This window comes from Heterodontus francisci, chromosome 23 (assembly GCF_036365525.1).
Source record: "Heterodontus francisci isolate sHetFra1 chromosome 23, sHetFra1.hap1, whole genome shotgun sequence".
Lineage (NCBI taxonomy): Eukaryota > Metazoa > Chordata > Chondrichthyes > Heterodontiformes > Heterodontidae > Heterodontus > Heterodontus francisci.
Genome location: NC_090393.1, coordinates 29004540 through 29022613, shown reverse-complemented (window position 1 = coordinate 29022613; position 18074 = coordinate 29004540). Strand labels below are relative to the sequence as shown.

At 45.9% G+C, this 18074-nt stretch overlaps 1 protein-coding gene across 6 annotated transcripts in view; it reads left to right on the top strand.

Moving 5' to 3' along the window:
- Positions 1-18074, top strand: part of LOC137382667 (rasGAP-activating-like protein 1) — a 385434-nt gene that overhangs the window by 70369 nt on the left and 296991 nt on the right. For 5 of the 6 annotated variants that reach the window (XM_068054911.1, XM_068054910.1, XM_068054915.1 and 2 more), the window contains exons 2-3: positions 4201-4318; positions 16187-16387. The gene's annotated coding sequence lies outside the window, so the exon portion shown is untranslated. Of the gene's footprint in view, positions 1-4200; positions 4323-16186; positions 16388-18074 lie in introns of all 6 variants that reach the window. The other variant, XM_068054914.1, reaches the window with a different exon arrangement.

Below are 18074 nucleotides of genomic sequence, written 5' to 3'. Positions count from 1 at the left end.
TTACACTGTGGACATTGATGTACCTACAATTTAATGCCTGCTTCATCACTTTTACTATTTTCCTCAAACCCCTGCAATTTTTTGGGATATTTCTACTTTTATTGCTGCCTATATCTCCCTGTCCTCTGATCTAATTTCTGCTCCTTTCTGGTTCCTCTCTCCCTGCCAAATGAATTTAAACCCTGCCCAACAGAACTAGTTAAGCTCTCAGTGAAAACATTGGCCCCTGCTTTGTTCAGGTACAACCTGCCCATCTTCTACAGGTGCCCCTTTCCCCAGAATTGGTCCCAATGTCCCAAGAATCTGAAACCCTCCCTCCTGCACCAATTCTCCACCCATGTATTTCCCTGTGATATCATCCTGTGTTAACCTGTCTAACCCATTTTTTGGGAGCAGGGATCACGATTCATGACCTGCCCATGCTGGTTCCATGGGAGGTGGGTAGCACCCTATCTTGGTGCTCCCACCTCATTACCCTGATTGTAGGATGGGCTGGCTGCCTGTGTACTCAGCGGGCGCCGATCAGCATTGTGCTGATGGCATGTAGTGCAGCCAGCCTGCTCTTCCTAAAGACAGTCTGTCCCTGTTAAAGAGAAGCTGCACTGAATAACATTGCTCAAATTTAAAACATGGAAAATGGAACATTAGGGCAGAGAGAGGGTTTCAGAGTGACAGATATGGTGCTGGAGCATTAGTGGTGCGAGTGGGCAGGAGGAGAGACACCATGGTTCCATGGGGCCAGGAAGGGCATGGGAGCAGGTGGCCATGGAGGTCAACTCCAGGTGTCTTCATATAACATCGCCTACCCACCACACCACCAAACTCTCACGCTGCTCAATTCACCATACCTCCATCACTCACCCAGCAGTGCTCCCTCGCACTCTGGACTCAGGCTTAACATCTAGATAGTTCACCTCACCCTCACACACCTACCAATGCTGCCAGCCTCACAGCCATCTCTCACTGCCTTCACATTCCTCCATCTATTGTGCTATGGCAGGCACATCATCTAAACACAGTGCTACTCAACCACTGATGTTCTGCCCTCTCCCTTGCAGAACCAGGGTGGCACACAATAGAATGGAGCAGAGCAGAATCAGTGGGGGACAAGGACACCTGCATCTCCTGAATCCTATGAAGGATCATGGGGATGGCTGTGACAGAGCCTGTAACATTCAGCTTTGCTGAGAACATTGAGGATGATGGTATGTTCCTGCCTTATGCCCCTTCTGAGTTCCTGCTCTCAGACACCCAAGAACTGCCACCTTCCCAAACACAGCTGCCCAAAGAGGAAGAGAGGGAGCAACAGATCAGCACTGATGAAGAGGTTTCATCACTTGAGTTCACACTCACAGCCACCAGCTCAGATACTGGCACTGCACAGACTTTGGAGGCAAGTATAGAGTTGGGATCAGAAAGTAGTGAGTGTGCCTGGCATGAGTGGGCAGCAGCCAGGCGCGGGGGTAAGGATCGTTTGTTTGCCAGCTCACCAGATGGGGAGATCGCAATGAGTTCTACTGTAGAGGACACAGATGAGGACTTCGACGAGGCGGAATACAGGAGAGCACTGATGGGCATGCACACCGAGATGCTGGGTACATTGGCTGGTCTGCCAGACAGCTTCCTGTCACTGTCAAAGAGTAGGCCATCTCCAAGTTGACAGAGGGTATCACACAGAGCTTGCTCCACAGCCCCTGCTCCATCTCCCTGTTGTTCTGAAGACCCAGAAGCACAGCCATTGCTGCCCCCAAACCTGTTGCAGCTTTTGTGTGGACAGGTCACCCAATCCTTTGCTCTACCTCAGAGGATGCAGCAACACTCCCTGTGGAATCCAGGAACTCACCAGAACACCTCCAAAAACACTCCTCAGTACCTCCAGACATTTTTCAGTTGCAGGAGTTCTTAAAAATTCTTAAATGACTTTACCTGCAATTTGGGTCCCTAGTTCTTCGAATAATCCTACTGCTGGGCTCCTCTTGCAGCTCAGCACTTGTTATTTGCAAATTCATTGCGTGGCTCAAATTTGGTATCTGGCATTGCCTCAGCTGGTTGGGCTGTGCGACGTCAGGATAGAGCTCCATCATGGGCTTCCGGTGCACGCCCTTCTCAACTGGGCACATGGGTGGATCATGGTAGAAGCAGCTGGCAGCGCAGTGCACCTCAGCAAAATGGCACTAGCTACAGAGATGGAATTCACACCTCCTGTTTCTACACTCATGAGTATGTGGAACTAGGAATAATTCTGAGATTATCGCCTTTGAGGTCCTGTTTCTTAATCTTTTTCCTGGCTCTGTCAGGTCTGCCTGAAGGACCTCAACACATTTTCAACTTATATCATTGGTTCCAATATGTACTACAACACCTGTTCCCCTTCTCCTGGAAGAATATGCTGCACCTGTTCAGTGATATCCTTTACCATAGCAACAGTGAAACAACATACCATTCGGGAATCACGTTTGTGGTTACAGATACGCATGTCTATGCCCCTAACTATTGAATCCTCTTTGACCGCATTTCTACTCTTTTTTCCCCTGCATGCAGTCAAGTCTCCCATGGGGCTGGGGGTTTGAACCTAACTACATTCCTCCGGGGGTAGCCACCCACACTGATATTCAAGACTGAAAACCGGTTAGCGAGTGCCACTGGCTAGGGGGGATTCTTACACTACCTCTGTCTTCCTCCTACCCTGTCTGGTGGCCAGTCATTCCCTCACCTCCTGCACCTTGTGAAATACCTTAGGAGTTTGAGTTCAAGTAACTGCCAGCACTTCCTGCACATGTGGTTATCCAGGACGCATGAAGTGTCCTGGCGTTCCCACATAGAACAGGAATTACATGCAACGGGTTCCAGCTGGCCTGTCATGGTCGTCAATCCACTGACCTTAAAACACCGAGACCCTAACCACAAAAACTCTTAAAGCTGACCTCCAAATATCTAAAAAAAAATCGAGGTCTAAGACACTGAGATACTGACCTATAAACTTCTAAGAAATTGAAAGACTGAGATACTAAAATAGTAAAAAGTTAGCTAAAGACACTGGAAATTATATCAATCAATCTAAAACACTGAGGAAACTACCATCAACTGAATTTCAATGGTGAAAAACAATTCAATAAAACAAACTAACGAACTAGCACTTACCTGTTACCCACCAATCCACTAGTTCTGCAGCAATGATGGTCACTTTTGAATTTCTTTCTGGGATATCCACGTTCAGCTCGCACTTTGACTTTATCCTCTTACACTGTTTCCCCTCAGATTCTCTCTTTCCGCTCTCTCTGACTCTCGCACTGTTTCCCCTCACTCTCAACTCTTACTAACTCTCTGCCATTGCTTCTCCCACTTTTATCTGTTGTGCTCTCACACTGTTATCCCTCAGGTTCATTTTTCTGCTCTCACTGACTCTCTGCTGCTGGTTCTGCTGCTTTATCTGTGGTCTCCTCACACTGTTTGCCTTCAGGCTCGCTTTCTCCGCTCTCACTAAACGTTTATCAGCTTGAACTTCACAGAGACCTATCTCTGGTTAAACTATTATTTTCTGCAATTCCACTGAATTTACGGAGAATCATGCTTAAAACTTTAACGGAGCTAACTTCATACAGTACAAAAAGTTCCAAGTTTTGCCAACTGGAGCTGCTCTTAAATATTGCAGTTAAAACATTTATTAAAATAGCAATTAAAAAAATTGCAAGTACAGATTTTGCGATGGTTTTCACTCAGTTCTGTTTGTTATTATTACTGAGAGTTGAAAGGTGTACTTGTACCACTGACTTAGGAAAAGGGGTAAATCGCACAAAATGTAATCAGTCGGATATGCAATAACCTTCAGAGTGGTCAGTCAAGTGGCTAATTCTGACAATTTGGTGAGCCATGGCAGCCCAGTCTACTGTTGACTCACTGTGGCCATGCCATGGGTTAGGACTAGACAGTCCTTTCTGGGCAAGATGCTCAGACACCCAGCTAGAGGGACTGTGTCATCATTAGAAATTTCTGACTTGCAAGTTGGAACTTCCTGTGACTAATCAGATGTCTGCTGAGCTGTGTCTGAGTGACTATGATTGTGAGTCTGGCATAATCATTAAAAGTTTGCAGCGGTCTATTTTTATTGTGGATATTGCTGAGTGGATAGTTGCTCTTGCTCACAGCTTAAGTTGGTTTCAGCTCTCGTTACAAATTTCTTGTTCCCTTATTTTCTTGCAGCCTCTTTCGAAGCTGTCATGCAAATGGACAAACGGACTGTATTTACAAGAATACATTCCTGAGTTGGCCACCATGAGGCCTTCTTGGTGTGGAAAGCAGATGTAAGCAAAGGCCTCAGGTTAGTAAGTCCTGTTTCAGGGTTATCAGTTCGACAGTACTGACCCCTCTTCCCCAAGTCTATGTCTGAAAATTTATACAGAGTTGAACCTAGCATTTGCACTTGCAGAAGCTTGCACCTAGACCTTTTTGGTATGATGTTTTCATGACAACCGACAAAGACACCCAGAGTACCATGGTGAAATCAGTTCAACCACTGAATTTAAAGGCCGTTATCAAAATCAGATAAAATAGAGGAGCACTGGTTGGTAAATACAGGTCATAAACATGCTAAATGTTACTGGAATATAAGAAATATATTGTAATGCGCTGACTTGTGGGGTTGCTTATCTTGTGAGACTGCAAGAAGCAATCACAGAGAAAAATCTGAAGGATGTATCTGAAGTGCATAGAAATCCATAGAAGTTACAATGTTGACACAGGCTACTTGGCCCAACTAGTCCGTGCTGGCATTTACAATCTACCTGAACAAATAGGGGTAATCTCGTTTAGCTGCCCTTTTCCCATATCCCTTCATCCACCATCTGGAATTCTGACATAGGGCAGTCTCTTCTCAACTTAGAAGATTCTCAGTGTCAGGACCATTCCCGGGTTCCAACCCCGATGGTGTCCGAGTCCTGCCTGCATTACATGCGTCCAATTAACAGGCCGCCTCTGGGAGCCCCATCCAATGCGTCAGGTAGACGACACAACTCGCAACTTTCTGAAATTCCCCGCCCTTCCCCTCCAAAGCCGCCTCTGCATGACTAATAAGATTCCACCCATAGTTTCTGAGTTTCTGCCTCAACCACTAACCCTGGAAGTGAATTCCATAGCCTTGCAACTCTTGGTATAAAGAGATTTCTCGTGCTCTATTCTGAATATCTTACATTTAATCATTCTAGAATTCCCAACAATTAACTGTCCCCTCCTTTCATAATTTTAACAATTTGACAGATTTCGAAATACCAATGACCAAGGGGATATGGGGATAGTGTGGGAAAAAGGCATTGATGTGGAAGATCGGCCTTGATCATATTGAATGGCGGGGCAGGCTCGATGGGCTGAATGGCCTACTCCTGCTCCTATGTTCCTATATTCTATTATATTGCCTCATAATCTGCTTTATTCTAATGATAAAGACCCAATTTCTCATGTGTTTCTTTGTATTTATCTTTCCTTTTACCAGGCAGCATCCTAGTAAAGCTGTATTGCAACCTGTCTTCAGCCCTCAATATCCTTCTAATATTAATTATTATTATCGTCCATATAGGCACTCTTCAATTTAAAATGAGTAGATCCTGGATGTGTTGTGCAGTCACTGCACACTCTGAGACATCTTCTTCAGTACAGGATCAAAGAACCATTCTGTCTGGTTGTTGGGGCTGGAATCGGGTGTCCAGGTGCTGAGCCAAGCACCAAACCCCCTTGAGCTTGGCAGCATGCGGCCCGGGAGATTTTGATGCCTATGCCTCATTGGCATGATTCATGGGTCAGTTGCCCGTTGAAACCATTGGGAGTTGGCGGCTAACTGGTAGGCAAAAGTCCTGAGGAAAGGGTTTTTGGAGGGCCTTGGGAAGTGGGAGAGCTCCAGCCAGGGGAGGACTAAACCTTGCTTGTGCAGTTTGGAGCAGCGCTCGTACTCCTCTTGGCTCCACAAAGAAAGTCTCCCATCTGATTTTAAAGGGATAGAATCGCCCCATACAAAGACATTACATATGATCTGTATGAAGGAGTTAGAAATGCATTGGAATTTCCACAAATAAAGAGTAACAGGGAGAGTAAGGACCTATCTGAGGGCCGTAGCCGGAGTTCCATCAGCCAGATCTTTTGAATCTTCTTCTCTGATGAGCTACCTGTGGATGGCCTTTAGATGTTGGCAGCTTGCTGGCTCAGTGATGATGAGGCCTGAGGCCCAATATTACCTGGGTTTCAGGTCTGTCCACTCATGAGCAGGGATTGTTTTCCTGCATTTACCATGCGTCCATTTTTAGGCGGCTTGAACTTCTAGGCCACAGCCTGTGTTTGAATCTACCTAGAGCTTCTTTACATTAGGTTCTCTGGCAGGGCCCCCATTGGGTGGGCTCCCAATCAGAGGCATTTACAATGCCTGCAGCTCACCCACAATATTCAGATTAAGCTACAGTGGGGTTATTACTAGAGCATTCAGGTGGGCAAAGTCTCGCCCATTCACACTTCTGCTCCTGCAGATAATCCAGCTAATTGTGTCCTGACAAGAGCAGCTTATTAGCATGGCCACAATTTCAGTGGCCTTACTCACAGGGCTGTTGAGTGTGACAGCGGTGACACATGGAGGATACATAGAGGATGATGGTAATGATAACAGCCCTGTATAATTTCAATTTGATCCAGACACACTTTCTTGGTTTTCCATGTTTCTGATACAAGACAGCACTTCATTGTTCATTAGTGCATTATTTGATAACATGCTGCCCAGAAAAGTGCACACAATTTAACTCAGTATGGTGTAGCAGCTGAGGTTGGTAGAAAAGTGACCTCTGATTCTAAAGGCTCGTGGTAAGGCTATAGTTAGTAACAGTCAGTAAGCAGTATATCCTCCACTGTGTGGGCTGAATTTTATTCAGGCGCCGTGCCCTTTAAACTCAGCGGGGTGCCCGCATTTAGCAGCCGCAGCAATGTCCCCGTGATATTACATACAAGGGCTGATTAGAATCACTGCACCGAGCCGTCCTCCCCATATTACGTGGGGAGAGGTGGGACATTCGGCGCAGTGAGGAACCTTTTGACAGCCGTGCAGCAGGTTCTGGGGCCCTAGTTAAAGCGCCCCAGCACCTACTTCCTGACAGCTGTCAAAGAATATTTACCTGACTGCTGAAGAGTGGGGCTGCTGTTAATCTGGCAGCAAAGCAGAAAGTGCTGCAGAAATCCAGCAGGTGGCGAGAGAAGCAGAGTTAACCTGTCCAAGTTCACAGATCTGAAAGTTAACTCTGCTTCTCTCTCCACAGATGCTACCTGACCTGCTGAGTTACCCCAGCACTTTCTGCTTTGCTGCCACATACTTATCCTGCTGTGTCCCAGTGTCCTGTGAAGTTGCGATCCTCTTCTTCCACTCAAGTGTAACATTCCTTTTTGAAGGCGTGCTGCACCTGGGTGAATAATCTTAAATTTGCATATTCCAGGACGTGAGACTTAAATAGACCATATAAGGTATTACAGAGGTTTACAGAGAACATACTGACACAAATGGGAATTGGCTTAGTGACAGGAGGCAGAGGGTGATGGTCGAGAGTTGTTTTTGCGAGTGGAAGCCTGTGACCAGTGGTGTACCGCAGGGATCGGTGCTGGGGCCCTTGCTGTTTGTAGTGTACATTAATGATTTAGACATGAATATAGGAGGTATGAAAAGTAAGTTCACAGATGACATGAAAATTGGTGGTATAAATAGTGAGGAGGAAAGCCTTAGATCACAGGATGATATAGATGGGCTGGTAAGATGGGCAGAGCAGTGGCAAATGGAATTTAATCCTGAGAAGTGTGAGGTGAAGCATTTTGGAAGGACTAACAAGGCAAGGGAATATACAATGGATGGTAGGACCCTAGGAAGGACAGAGGCTCAGAGGGACCTTGATGTACTTGTCCATAGATCACTGAAAGTAGCAGCACAAGTAGATAGGTGGTTCGGAAGGCATATGGGATACTTGCCTTTATCAGCCGAGGCATCGAATATAAGAGCAGGGAGGTTATGATGGAGCTGTATAAAACGCTAGTTAGGCCACAGCTGGAGTACTGTGTACAGTTCTGGGCAGCACACTATAGGAAGGATGTGATTGCACTGGAGAGGGTGCAGAGGCGATTCACCAGGATGTTGCCTGGGATGGAGCATTTCAGCTATGAAGAGAGACTGAAAAGGCTCGGGTTGTTTTCCTTAGAACAGAGAAGGCTGAGGGGGGACATGATTGAGGTATACAAAATTATGAGGGGCATTGATAGGTTAGATAGGAAGAAACTTTTCCCCTTAGCAGAGGGGTCAATAACCAGGGGGCAGGAGGTTTAGAGGACATTTGAGGAAAAGATTTTTCACCCAGAGGGTGTTTGGAATCTAGAACGCACTGCCTGAAGAGGTGATAGAGGCAAGAACCCTCACGACATTTAAGAAGTATTTAGATGAGCACTCGAAATGCCATAGCATACAAGGCTATGAGCCAAGTGCTGGAAAATGGCATTCGAATAGTTAGGTGCTTGATGGCCGGCCCGACACGATGGCCTAAGGGCCTGTTTCTGCACTGTATAACTCTATAACTCTACGGGTGTAAATACGTCTTTCACTAAATATTCCTCACCAACATGTGTGTCCTTCTCTCTGTGTGAATGATGTGTGCCAGCATGTAGTGTCAATGTCACATCCCTTTGCACTGTTGGCCCTTCAGGAGAGCCAACTTATGCAATAACATAATTACCATGCCACCATTACTCATGAGCATCTCCACGGATGCAGTGATATGGACATTGGCTCATTGCCTCTAATGGTTTACACAGGGATGCTGCAGATGTGGGCTGGTGCATAGCAGGTGAGCGAGGGTGATGTGTGGCTTGCAGAGCTCATGTCTGTTCCTGTGGAGCAGAGAGCCTTTATCTAATAAGCCACTGCCGTACATCCCTAGCTCACTGCTAGCCCTGCGTGCAGAGCCTGGGTACCATCTGCCCTCCCATGCATCTTTCATGTTGCAGGTCCTCAGCGTCCTTATAGTCCGAGGGGGAATCCTGTTGAGTCTCTCCTTATCATGCCAGGCCTGGGTGCATAGTTGTGCAGAACAGCAAAGAAAGGAGCTGGCGTTTTCAGCCTGTAGTACAGGGCATCACCCTATCCATCCAGGCATTGGAGGCACTCTTTCAGCATGCTGATCTCCTGCCCAATGGTGGCTCATGTAGCTCAGTGGCTGGCATTGTATCTCCCCTCTGCAGCAGTGGTGGGGTCTCCCACTGGTGTCGGGAGCCATGTCTGCAAAGGATAGTCCTTATCTCCAAGAAGCCACCCCTCTATCTGAGCCAGTTCAGTGAACAGCAGTGGCAGCCAGGACTGGCGCAAGACACAGGTGTCATGGTAGCTGCCTGAGAAGCGGTCACACATTCTCTGCAAGCATCTGCGGTGATCACATACCAGCTTCACCTGGATTAAGAGGGCTCCTTTAATGGTGACATCTGCAGGTGGTAGCCTAGCAGGAGGCCTGATGGCCACATGATTGCAGTCTATGAACATTACAACCTATGGTTCTCCGGCAATGGTGCCAGAACCAATGGCCCTCTGGGCCTGGCTGTGAGAGTCCGTCCTGAAGCAGCCATTCTCACTGGCACTCCAGTGCAGGGCATCGGTGACCTCCCTGATTCAGCGGTGCACTGCTGACTGTGTGACCCCACAAAGGTCTCTGGTGGGCCCCTAAAAAGCTGCAGAGGCGTCAGACTTGAGAACCGCTGCCACGATGAGGAACGAAGACATGGGATGCCCACCAGAGCCCATGGGCTGCAGGTCATCCTTGAGCAGAGCACAGAGACGTGTCACCACCCTCTCGACATGCGCAATCGCATCAGACACTGGTGCTCTGATATCCAATGGTATGTCATGTGGGGCCTGTAGATGCACGGCAATCGTAATGGCCAGCTCTCCTTGGGGGCTGCTGCTCACGACCGGGGACCTCTATGTGGACTGCACCTGCCTGTTGATTTTGCCTCTGGCACATACGGATCCTCAGGAGCAGAGGATCACACAATGTAGGATCAGCCATACCTATTTCCATGTGATATATAAAGTTGAACCCTTCATGTATTCGAAGGTTCCTAACAGGGTATGGATTAGTGTTGACAGGTACATCAGCTGCTTTCCTGGATCAACTATGTGGAGTGCCATAGCATTGCCCACCTTGGCCAACACTCAGAGTGGCACAGCATGACCACATCAAGATCCTAACAGCTGAATCGATTGCCTCTACCATCCATAAAACCTTAATGCTCCTGCCCTTTCTGGCACCCTCCCCAAACACAGGGTGTCTAGAGTGCCATTGCTCCCTCACAAACATGAACAAACACAGAGTGTACACTGTTAACGGAGGGAGGGTACACAGTACCTCCCTTCATGCCAGCAGAGCTTTCCCTCCAGTAATCCCAGACCCCGTACCTTTAAGAATGCAGTGTGAGACCCCTGAAAAGAAACTTACCCTTCTGCTGCGAAACCTTCTGCCTCTGTGGACCCGCCGGCTTTTCCAATCGTGAACGGGACGGCACGTGACGGCCGCCCGTTCAGCGAAAAATCAGGAAGTGTCAATGGAGAGGTGGCGGGCAGCATAATCAGCAAAGGGAAGTACCGTTTACCATATGCTAATTGTGGTGCCGCCGCCATGCGGTGGGGGGGGGCCGCACTGAGGTCCCCGCACCACTGGTAATTTGCAGCAGGCCCTTCTCGACGTTGCGGGTAAAGGCGGGCCTCTCTCTGCAGAATTTTACCGGCCCCCGCGTGCAACCTGCAGTGTCGAGGGGCCAGTAAAATTCAGCCCTGTATGTCTCAAAAGTGCAGTGAAGTACAAATAAGAACGCATGTATGACCTCCTCTGTGGTCTCTATCATGGCTGGTGCTTCCTGAGGTGCAGGAATATATGCAAAGACTCATGTCTCGGCATCTTGCTGTATAATTAAGAACAAAGGCTAATGGCAAGCATATAACAACAACAATGTATTTATATAGCACCCTTCGGACAGAATTTTGTGCATTTGTTTGAAGCAGGATTGTTGGCGTGGGGGGACTGATGATCGCATCGGAAGAGTCCGACTGGAAATCCGGCACTGTGACGTCGGTTCCGAATTTAGTCAGCGGCGGGAAAGCACCAAGACGAATCACGGCCCTGACATGACGGGAATGTATTTTAAATTGCTGAGCAGTTAATTTCAATGTGTTTGCATCTAATTCATTGCATTCAATGGGGGGCTTGTGATTAAGTGGATGGCGGACGACACTTGTATCTTCTGGTTCATGACTGCTAAAAGCTGGCAGCACCAAGGCGAGGCTTCAGTGCCTCGATGGGTAGGCAACTATGAACAGCACTACATAGGGCAAGAGGGGAATGCAGAGACCATTTTCGTCAGACTGCAGTGCTGTGCACTCTGCAAGGTGGGGTCAAGATCTCAGGGGCCCTGCAGGAAGGGGTGAGGTCTTGGGGACTCTGCAAGGGAGTCGGGGCTTCGGGCTCTGCAAGGTGGGGGCTGGGGTTTGGGTGGCTGTATTGGGTGAACACACTTTTGGGTGAGATGGTTGGTCGCCCATATTATTGGATGAGAGGGTTGGCCCTGTATGCTCACTGGTCACATGGTATGGGTCTCATACACCCTGTTTCTTTGGACCCCCGTGGTGTGATGCGGTACTTCTGACGGAGGGAGGGCCGAGAGGCAGCTGCACCTGCTCCTGAAGCTCCACAACGAGAGCAGCAGCAGGTGCTCATGTGAAGAAGGGCCCACCTGTGCCAGAGAGTGTACCAGACTTGAATCAGCTACCTCCAAGGGCTAAGTCAGTAAGGTACTGGGTCTTGCTAGAGTCCAGATGATGGATAACACTGATTGGGATAAATATGACTTTGATCTTAATGGTCGGGCAGAATGAAACAATGAAGAGAGGCTCTTTGCCAAGAAAATCAAGATCTTGAGGGAAAAGTCAGTTAGAAAGATAAGTTTTTTCTTTATGAGTGCCACAGGTATATTATTAGCATTGGAGGCAGATGGAAAAAAAAATTTGTGGAACCTAACAAGAAATAGCTTTGCTCAGAGACCAGAACAAGCAACTCCTGGAAGGGCAGGAAGACAAGTACTTGAAACTTCTTTTCAACAAAACTGTAATTAGCATCCTCTCAACTGGATTCACAGAGTACCAAGGTGATGAAGTGGCATCAGGATTCTTCAGACTGCTCAGGATGCCATTTTTGAGAGATACCTGGTTTCAACTGTTTTCTTAACAGGCTATTGACCTCATTGCTGTTTGTGCGCCCTTGGTGTGTACAAAATTAACATTCACTGTACTTCTAATTGATTCATTGCATGCAAAGTGCTTTGAGACATATTGTGATAAGTTGCTTTTATAAATGTGAGTGTTGCTTTTCTGTTCTGTTAAATGCAGCTTTCTAGTTGGTATGGATGCCAGGCAACTTCCTAAAGGAAAAATCCATCATTTTCCTATGTGTCTGCCAGCAGATTAAATGGGTACATTAATGCAAAGTGCAGTATTGTCAGTGTACAATGCTCTCTGTTACATTAAAATTTTTAAGTCACTTCAGATTTCTTTCTGTTGAAGCCTGATTATGAATTGCTTCTTTCGGCTTCATGAGGACTGGACATTTTGGGGCTGATTTATCAAACACCTGTTCAGCTCTAGGCTGGTCTGTCAATGAGCATCTATTAGTCAGCAGTCGGCTGCATCCGCCTTAGTTCTGAATGCTAATCTCGATCATTAAGGATGCTTAAAATTCAGTGCTGGTCCAGTATACATCAGCATTCAAGCAATACTCAAAATCAAAAATCATAGAATAAGAACCAAAAAAATACAGGTTATGGGTACTCTTCATCAGAGCTGTTTAATTTCAGAAGTTATAGACTTTTTATACCTGTCAGGGCCAAAAAGATTCTCTGGAGCCACTTACTAAAAGCCTTCTAACTGGTGTTAGATAATGAAGAGAGGATCAGACGTTAAATGGATCCTCACAATGCTGCTAGGAGCCTGTTATTATTTATTTATTTATTTATTGATTTAGAGATACAGCACTGAAATAGGCCCTTCGGCCCATCGAGTCTGTGCTGACCATCAACCACCCATTTTATACTAATCCTACGTTAATCCCATATTCCCTACCACATCCCCACTATTCTCCTACCACCTACCTATACTAGGGGCAATTTATAATGGCCAATTTACCTATCAACCTGCAAGTCTTTGGCTGTGGGAGGAAACTGGAGCACCCGGCGGAAATCCACGCGGTCACAGGGAGAACTTGCAAACTCCGCACAGGCAGTACCCAGAATCCAACCCGGGTCACTGGAGCTGTGAGACTGCGGTGCTAACCACCGTGCCACTGTGCTGCCCAAATATATAAATATATACATATAACTCAAATGCGTGGGGGAGGGTTTCATCTCTATGTATTGTATGGTGTCAGAGTGTGAGTTTAAAAGTCCAATCAGGATTTTAATTGAACAACAGAAATGGCTATAGTATCTTTATCACCTTTTCTCTCTTACCCCGATTTGGTGAAGGTACTGGTGGTCTCAGTAGGATGCGACTTATTCTTCTGTTTAATTCACAGCACTAATTAAAGTTTCTATTTAAATGTTGTATAGCTGATACAAATGAGAAGATCCAAATTTTTGTATGTATGTGTGTAAATAATGTATTATATATACACTTTCAATAAATAATAATCAAAGCATTGAATTTCAAAAGATAAAGCATTTACCTCAATTCAATGATTTTTCTATTATCTTTTTTCCTACCAGTTGGTCTTTCCTGTTCACCCCGAAGTATTTCCTACTAGCTGAGGTAACATTTTGTGAGCATCAATCACACTGCCAAGACACTGACGTTGACAGGATATTTGATTGCAGAGGGGCAGCTGATCTCAATCCTGTCCTCACTTATTATCCCTACACACAACTCCACCAGAAGTCACTGAATAGCAACCAGAAGGGGACACTCTAGCCTTTTTTGTTACTCTTCCTAATCCAAGGTCATTATGGCTATCACCACCCCCTCTGAAATCAGCAGTCGAGTACAGAAGATGGAATTCTCCAGGTCTATATGGTTCAGTTTCTCATTGCCTTCGTCAATTGAGCCATTGGGAACACCATGGCATACTTCTCAACCAGCATTGGTACCAAAGCTAACCGCAGCAAACTTTGTTTTCCGAGTTGACTCCTTGTGTTTACAGCACTTAGCTAAGATGGAAATTCTAAGATGTCACTTTCCATTCCACCAACTGATCATATGAGTACTGTGCTCTAAGGATACCAGTGCAAATGGTGTAGGCTGCTATGATGGGATGTAAAATTAGTCCCTTTTACTCAGAAAAGGAGTCACATCTTAAAAAAGAAGCATCCTTTTCTAATTGGGACTATTACTGTTTAATTTTACTTGAAATTGGAAGCCACTAACTTTATGATTCCGTCCTACGGAATTCAGCGCAGTTCTAAACACTTCATAACAATGCTGCTAGTTCACTTGTAGCCACCAGGCAGACAATATTAATGTCAGTACTCAGGCTGTGGAACTCCACACTATTGCACTGTGAGATTTTTTTCTCCCAACACCTGTCAATATTCTTCACTCAAAAGGCAGACAAGTTAACTCCTTGACCTCGGCTCCATGGGGGAGCAATGCACCATCCTTATTAAAATGTCAGCAGTCTGTTTAAAGGTTACAATGTTAGCCCGCCTCGAACTGTGGCCGCAGGTACTAAATCATAAATAGAATAATCAACTGGGAAATTCTCAGACCTGCTATGAGGTGATCAACTCATTATAAGTTACTCTAAAGGCAAGGACACATAGAGTAATGTATACCAGAATCTTTTTAACGAGTTAACGACAAAGGGCAGTATCATTCTTGGAAGGAAACCAATCCAGTAAGCTGCTGTTTTGGAACTGAATTGAAGTGATGGAAGGGAAGCAGGATTTGAATATTCAACTGTGGCTGAAGATTAACCAAGGAGATAAGAGTTTACTTAACATACCTTATAATTAGGACTGTCAAAGGATTGAAAAAACTTATTGGCGATTAATCTTGTGATTAAAAATGTTAATCTCAGTTAATCTTGGTTTTAATGGCTCACTTAGTTGATACAGTTACTGCATCCATTTCAAGTTGGTTTTCTTACTGATGTTATTAAGAAGAGTTGGACAGTTCTCCCCTGTGTCTTGGAAATATTTATGTCTCAACAAACATCACCTAAAACAGATCATATGGTCCTTTTCACATTGTTATTTGTGGGAGCTGGCTGTGCGCAAATTGATTGCCACGTTTCCTTCATTACAGCAATGACTACATTTCAAAAGTATTCATTGGCTGTAAAGCACTTTGGGACATCCTGAGGTCATGAAGGGGCTATATAAATGCAAGTCTTTCTTTCATTATTATTGACATCCAAAAACAGTACTGATGGTTTTGACTGTTTTTAGCTCACTTACAAATTAGCTCTAAAAATCTATTTGTGCATCGGGAAAAAATTTACTCCTTTAAAATAAACCCCGAACTACTGAAATCAAACAACTTTATAAGCAAATGAAAAAGATCATCACTTTATCTGCATTTGTCCCATTGTCCTCTTTGCCACTCCTATTCCCTCTTTATTTAAATTTTTTAATGAATATTCCGCTTTTCGCTAATATTGCTGTATTCTATTTCCTCCCTCAATTTTTGAAGTTAATTTGCTTTCACTTGCCTATATCCTTTAAACACCCTGCTCCTATTAACAATTTTGGAGGTGGGAGGGGAGCAAGTACTTTTTGACAAGTGGTTGTTCATTGGCTAAAAAAGCTTCCTGCTTCTCAAATGCCCAGCTTGGTATCATCAACATAACCAGGCCACTGCAACACTTCTCTTGAACTAATAGGGCTACTGCCAAAGTGTATAATTAGCAGCTGCCCCACAGCTTGATTGAGCCTCGATCAATGCCAGCTGAATATGTAATATGGGCTTCTGGTCTCACCCTAAATAAAGCCCTCCATCATTGCCACGTCCTTCTCCTTCTCTCTAGTCCAAGTAATAGCCAAGAGAGATAAATAATAATATACTGACGCAAGTGTAGCTCAAACCGTAACACAGAGGAAGGCTTGAATTTGAGGAGGGTCTGTAGTGACTGATGCCTAATGCTATTTTTCCTTACAGCAGTGGTTCTGAAACCGGGGTCTGTAGAGACTTTCCAGAGGGTTCGTGAAATAGTGTGACATTCAAACCGGGAGGTGGGACCAGAGTGCAGCAGCCACATGTGCAGCACAGAGTGGACTGGCTATCTCCCATAGAAAGGGAGCGCACGAGGATATACAGACCCTGCAGTGAGAAGCAGGCACACCCATCTCACTGATATCTGTAAGTAAATAACTGTTTCTGTAAAAGCATTATTAAAACAGTCTTTATATGCAAGACTTTTGTATTATGAGTATTATGTGGTATTATAATTTAGATGGGGGGGGGGGGGTGATTCTGTGATTACTAATCCATTTGAAAAGGAGTCCTTCAACCAAAAATGTTTGAGACCCACTGCCTTACAGAACGCTGTGGTATTCAGCTGTAAATGGGCAATGGATATGATGACCTTGAAATTGGGCTCAGAAGCACCACTGCTGCTGGTGCTACCAAATTCCCGACGGCATAAAATGGCATGTGCTGCGCTGCTGGTCACTTCCAATGTGTACCATGCAATGCCCTAGGCTGGACAGGGCATAAGCGCAGGCATGCCATGCATGCGCTGGTAGCATGAGGAGAGGTCGGGCTGTGACATCCATCAGCCATTTCGACTGATTTGATATATGTTTCACAAACCTGGTCAGCGCAGGTCTACTGGAATACCTGTGCTAATCACTGTCAGCTGAACATGCGGTCAGAAGAATTTCTGACTTCGCCAACTAACGTTATTTGAAGAGACAGGTATCCGACTTGCTTTTGACTTGCATTTACTGTGGAGAAGTTTGAGGAAGTAGCAAGGATTGTTCTGGAGGTCTGTTGGTGAGCCTGTGCATCCATTCAAGGAGAGGATTTTGTCACCTGTGATCTTCAAGAGGAATGGGGATTATTGATGCAGTTCCTCTGGGTCTGCGGCATGACCAACAAATGCAGCAGAGGCGGCAGAGAGGGGAAGTTCCGCAAAGTGGGAGGAGGAGGAGGACTCTCCACAGAAGCCCTACTAGCCATAAGTTTTCCATGAGCACTGCCACCTCCCTCAATATGACCTGGTGTCTCACACAGGGGCACAGATAGTGTTGACAGTGGCCACAAAGATCACAGTAGCATTAAACTTCTATACGACTGGATCTTTCCAAGCGGGAGTGGGTGACATTTTCAATATATCCCAATACAGCACCCAGCAATCATCCAGGAGGTGAGAGGTTATCTATGCCAGGACACGATTACATTGTGCTGTCTCAAAGCAGGGAGAAGCAGGATGAGTGCGTATGTGGATTTGCAAGGATAGTAGGATTCCCGATGGTGCAGAGAGCCATTGACTGTATGCACGTGGTGCTGCTTGCCCCCCATGTAAACAGGGAGAGCTACAGAAAGCGTAAGGGTCCACGAATGTATAGTTGGTGTGTGACCATGCACAGTACATCATGCCCACTATCCTGGCAGCAACAACAGTGCCTTCATTCTGAGGCAGTCTGCTGTTCCTGCATCTTAGCATATATAAGAACAGCCAGCCAAGCAAGAGATCTATGGTCACACCATCTGCAGCTTGCACATCATGTCAGACAGCAGGATGACGATGATGTGGGTGTTGAGATGGGGCATAAGGCAGTAACATACTGTCATCCTGAATGCTATCGGTGACGCTGAATGCTACGAGCTCTGTCGCGGCCAGCCCCATAATGCAGAGCACCATCACCTCCATCAGTCGTGAGATGAAGGCCTGACTCCCACTGGTCCAGCTTTGTTCCCTTCTATTGTGGACAACCTTGTCCTGCAAGAGAAAGGGCAGAATGTCAGTGATTGTATTGTACTCTGTTTGGTTGATGTGCCTGCAGTAGCTGAATAGCTGGAGATATTTGGAGACAGTGAGAGG